Below are 6,000 nucleotides of genomic sequence, written 5' to 3'. Positions count from 1 at the left end.
AGAAAAGTGATGGGCAGAGCCAAGATGGCAGAGTAGAATCAGGAAATTCCACGACCTCCCCCCACAACCACTTCAAATACCTATAAAATATTACTATAAACAAATTTTAGAGCTATAAAACCCACAAAGTGAAGAGAGACAATAATCTCCTGCTGAAGGCAGCTTGGCTGGCTGACAGGAAGGGTTCATCACAGCATTCTGGGAGCCTAGCACAGTCCCGTGTGAGCCATATGGTTTTGGCTCCAGTGAAGCAGTAATGGCCAGAGCAGACTTCAGGAGGCTGAATCACCATCAGCTGTGGCAGTTTCTAGAATTTTCAATCCATCAACACCAAAAAGAAAGTAAAAGGTCAGTTGGGAACTCTATTGGAAAGGAAGGGCACAGTTCGGCCCCTGCCTCCTCCCCACCCCCCAGGTGAGAGGTGGTGAAGGCACGGTGGCTGCAGTTGCAGAGGTCCTGGGGTGAGAAATGTCAGTTTGCCAGTGTGGTTTCTGTAGAGAGGATGCCCTCCTCAGACCTCTGATGACATTTGCAAAAATCCCAGTGATTTGGGATGAAGCTCTCCTCTCAAGAAGCAGAATTCTAATGTGGGAAGGAACTCAAAAGTCAATAATTGATTGCCAATATGAGCAAGCAGAGGAAGCACAAAGAGACCACCAAATTCTTTTTGGGGACAAAACAGATCAAAGCATGGAAGAGGAGGAAGAAAACAAAGCCAGAACTACTGCACCAAAAGCTTCCAAGAAAAATATGAATTGGTTACAGGCCATAGAGGAGCATAAGAAAGATTTTGAAAACCAAATTAAGAGAAGTTGATGAAAAATTGGGAAGAGAAATGAGAATGGTGCAAGAAAATCATGAAAAGCAAGTCAATAACCTGACTGAAGAAAATAAGACTTTAAAAATAGACTAACTCAAGTGGCAAAAAGAGTCTCAAAAAGCCAATAAGGAGAAGAATGCCTTAAAGGCCAAATTTGCCAGATGGAAAAAGAATCTCAAAAGCTCACTGAAGAGAATCATTCCTTCAGAATTAGATTGGAGCAAATGAGTGACTTCATGAGAAATCAAGATACTATTAAACAGATCCAAACAAATGAAAAAATAGAAGGCAATGTGAAATATCTCATTGGAAAAACCACTTAAATAGAAAAGAGATCCAGGAGATATAATTTAAAAATTATTGGACTACCTGAAAGCCATGATCAAAAATAGTACCTACATATCATCCTTCAAGAAATGCTCAAGGAGGGGGCAGCTAGGTGGTGAAGTGAATAGATTACTGGCCCTGGAGTCAGGAGGACCTGAGTTCAAATGCAGCCTCAGACAATTAACACAAAAACTAGCTGTGTGACCTTGGGCAAGTCACTTAACCCCAATTGCCCTCTAATAATAAAGCCAAAAAAATTCTCAAGGAAAATTGCTCTGATGTTTTAGAACTAGAGGGCAAAACAGAGGTTGAAAGAATACACCAATCACCTCCTGAAAAAGATTCCAAAAAGAAAACTCCTAGGAATAGTATAGACAGGTTCTTGAGTTCCCAGATCAAGGAGAAAATATTACAAGAAGCCAGGAAGAAACAATTTCAATATTCTTGAAACACAATCAAGAAAACTCAGAACCTGGCAGCTTCAACACTGAGGGATCAAAAGGCTTGGAATATGATATTCCAGAGGTCAAAGGATCTGGGATTAAAACCAAGAATCACCTACCCACCAAAACTGAATATCATGTTTCAGGGGAAAATATGGTCATTCAGAGGAATAGAGGACTTTCAAATGTTCTTGATGTAAAGACCAGAGTTGAATAGAAAATTTGACCTTCATATGCAAGAAGCAAGAGAAGCATGAGAAGGCAAACAGGGAAAAGAAATCATAAGGAATTTCTCAAATTTGAACTACTTATATTCCTACATAGAAAAATGATAATTGTAACTTATGAAACTTTTCTAAGTATGAGAATAGTTGAAGGGAATAGAAATGTATATATGTGTATGGTATGTATACAAACATATATATGTCTATATAGGAGAGTATATGTGCATATGAATACATATGTGAGTATGTGTGTGTGTGTATATATATATATGTCTACAGGTATACATAGACAGAGGGCACAGGACCAATTGAATAGTAAGGGATGATACTTAAAAGGTCAAATTAAGAGGTGAGAGAGAAATATAATGAGAGGAGATGGGGAGAGATAGAATGGGGTAAATTATCTCATATAGAAGAGGCAAGGGAAAATTGTTACAATGGAGGGGAAGTACAGGAAGGCAAAAGGGAATGAGTCAACCTTACTCTCATTGAATTTGGCTTAGGGAGGGAATGTCATACACACTAAATAGGGTATCTCACCCTACAGTAGAGTGGAGGAGAAGGGGAAGAGAGGGGGGGTAATGGAAGGGAGGGCAGGCTGGGAGGGAGGGAAGTTGGAAGCACCCACTTTTGAAAAAGGACAGGATAATAGTAGAGAATAGAACAAGTGGGGAGTGGGATAGGAGGAAGGAAAATATAGTCAGTCTTTCACAATATATCCACTATGGAAATGTTTTGCATAGCTACACATGTATAAACTATATTGAACTGCTTATCTTCCCAGTGAGGGTGGGTGATGGGGGAGGAAGGGAAAGAATCTGGAATCCAAAGTTTTAAAATCAAATGTTTAAAAATATATACACATATCATTATTATTATTATTAATTATTATTATTTTACATGTATCTGGGAAATAAGATATACAGGCACTGGGACATAGAGATCCATCATGCCATAATGGAAAGTCGAAGGGGGTGTGGGGGAAGATATGGGAGAGAGTAGATTGGGGTAGGGGATATTCTGGGATCGATATTTTAGGGTGGTGGGTAGGGAGAAATGGAGAGAAAATTTGTAACTCAAAATCTTGTGGAAATGAATGATATAAACAAAAAAATAAAGAGAGGGGGAAAAAAGAAAGAAAAGCATAATGAAAAAGAATCAATCTAACAAATTCAAAAGAATGAAAAAGTGGGAAAAAATATAAAATACCTCATAGGAAAAACAACTGACTTGGAAAACAGATCAAGGAGTGACAATGTCAGAATCATTGGACTACCTGAAAGCCATAATCAAAGAACCTGGACAGCATTTTTCAAGAAATCATCAAGGAAAACTGCCCTGAAACCAGAGAGCAAAATAGGCATGGAAAGAATCTACCAATCACCACAGCAAAGAAATCCCAAAATAAAAACTCCAAGGAACATTATAGCCAAATTTCAGAACTATCAGGTCAAGGAAAAAATACTCCAAATGACCAGAAGGAGACAATTCAAAAATGGAGGAGCCACAATAAGTATTACAGGACTTTGCCATTGCAACATTAGAGGATCAGAGACTATCATTGAACACGATATTCCAGAAGGCAAAAGAGCTAGGACTACAACCAAGAATCACCTATCCAGCAAAACTGAGTATTTCAGGAGGGAAATGGACATTAAATGCAGCAAAGTGCTTTCAAGCATTCCTGGTTTAAAAAAAAATACCAGAGCTGAATAGAAAATTTAATATTCAAATACAAGATTCAAGAGAAGCATTAAAATGGTAAACATAAAAATCATAAGGGACTTAATAAGGTTAAATTGTTTACATTCCTACATCGAAAAATAATACTTGTAATTCATAAGAAGCTTCTCATCATTAGGGCAACTAGATGGAGTGTATATAAATAGAGAGCACAGGTGTGAGTTTAATTTGATGGGATAATATCTAAAAAATAAAATTAAGGGAAAGAGAAAGAGAAAGAGGAATGCACTAGGAGAAATAGAAAGGGAGAGGTAGAATGGGGTAAATTATCTCACATAAAAGAGGCAAGAAAAAGCTTTTACAGTGGAAGGGAAGATGCAGGAGGTGGCAGAGAATGCTTGAACTCTCACTGCAATTGGCTCAAGGAGAGAATAACATACATCCTCAATTGAGTATAGAAATCTATGTTACCCTACAGGAAAGTAGGAGGGGAAAGGAATAAGAGAATAGGGGAGTAGTGATAGAAGGGAGGGTGGATTGTGGGAGGTGGTAGTCAGAAGCAAAACACTTTTGAGGAGGGACAAGGTGAAAGGAAACAGAATAAAATAAACAAGGGGGAGAATAGGATGAAGGGAAATACAGTTAGCAATCATAATTGTGAAAATAAATTTTGGAGCAAATTTCTCAGATAAAGGCCTCATCTCTCACATATATAGAGGAATAAGTCAAATCTATAAAAAATAAGAGCCATTTCTCCAATTGATAAATGAACAAAAGATATAAACAGTTTTCAGATGAAGGAATCAAAGTTATCTATAGCCATATAAAAATGCTCTGAATCACTATTGACAAAGTTATCTATAGCCATATAAAAATGCTCTGAATTACTACTGATTGGAGAAATGCAAATTAAAAATATTCTGAAATACCTCCTCACTACTATTAGATTAGCTAATAGGACAGAAAAGGAAAATGACAAATGTTGGAAAGGAAAGTGGAAAAAAACTGAGACACAATGCACCCTTGATAAAGTTGTGAATTGATTCAACCATCATGTAGAGCAATGTAGACCCTCTCAGAAAAACCTGGAACGACCTACATGAACTGATACAAAGTGCAATGAATAGAACCAGGAGAACATTGTACACAATGACAGTAATATTGTGTGATGGTCAACCATAACAGACTTAGCTATTTTCAGCAAAACAATGATCCAAGATAGCTCTGTAGGACATATAAGGAAAAATGCTTTCCATCCCCAAAGAAAGAACTTAATACAGATCAAATAATTTTTTTAACTTTATTTTTCTTGGGGTTTGTTTTGGTCTGTTTTCTTTTACAAAATGACTAATAAGCAAATATGTTTGTATGAATACACATTTATAACCTTTGTCAAATTGCTTGCCTTCTTAATGAGGGGATAGGGGAGGGAAGGAGAACTCAAAATTTAAAAACAAATGTTAAAAATTGTTTTACATGTAATTGGGGAAAAATAAAGATACCAAATAAAAGAAAAGAGATTACTTGAAACCAAAAATAAGAAAACTTCACACTCAGCAAAAATATAAAGAAGACATAAAATAAGAAGGCTTAAAGACAGGCCCATGGCACCAGAGCTATATTAAACACCACAGTTTTTTCTTGAACTGTATCATAAAATTCCTTGAGGACATCCTAATTTTTTTCTCTTCTTCTCTAATATATATATATATATATATATATATATATATATATATATATATATACATATCCATTACTTAGGGAAGGAAACCACCAGAGGTCAAGACATGAGGAAGTTAAGTTCATAGAATGAGTCGAGTTAGAGTTGAAGTCAGATGAGGAAATTAAGGCACTGAGAGGTTAAATGAATTCCCCATAGTCATAAACTTAGCAACTGTCATAACTGGGATTTTAATCCAGTCCCTCTGCTTGCAGATTCAACATTCTTTCTATGGTATTATGGTCCCGTACTCCTGCCTACATGAGTGGAATTTCTGGCCTCTTGGGATTTGTGTGGCATAAATCAGGAGATAACAAGAAGAAATATCACATGCTGGAGAGGATTCTGGGAAGATGGCAGAGTAGGTCAAAAAACTTTTGGCTCTCCAAATTTCCACCAGAAAAAAGACAGAACATCACGTCAGAGAAACAGAAATAGACACAGGGTAAAGATATTGTCTTCCTAACATAATGTGAGAAGGCTCCAGAAAAGATCCAACCTCCATGGGGAAAGGTTTTGCCTGAGTGAAGTGCATACACTCCAGGCAGAATCAATAAACAAGTCCTGGGGACATCTGGATTGAGAGTCAGCCTCAGGCTTAGAAACTTTCATTTCACAGAAAGCATGGGTGTCTGATAGCTGAGTAGGAAAATATTGAAGGACCTTCTACTGTCAAGGGATGCCAAGTACAGGTGACTAGAGGCATCTCACACTATAGCTGTGGGGAGAAGGAGCTAACACACACCTGGTGAGTGCAGTAGCAAAGGGCAATGGCCCTGTTAA

This window comes from Petaurus breviceps, unplaced genomic scaffold, assembly GCF_028583685.1.
Source record: "Petaurus breviceps papuanus isolate PSGF00001 unplaced genomic scaffold, PetGlider_PUasm1.0 181, whole genome shotgun sequence".
NCBI classification, from domain to species: domain Eukaryota; kingdom Metazoa; phylum Chordata; class Mammalia; order Diprotodontia; family Petauridae; genus Petaurus; species Petaurus breviceps.
This window is presented reverse-complemented; position numbering follows the sequence as displayed.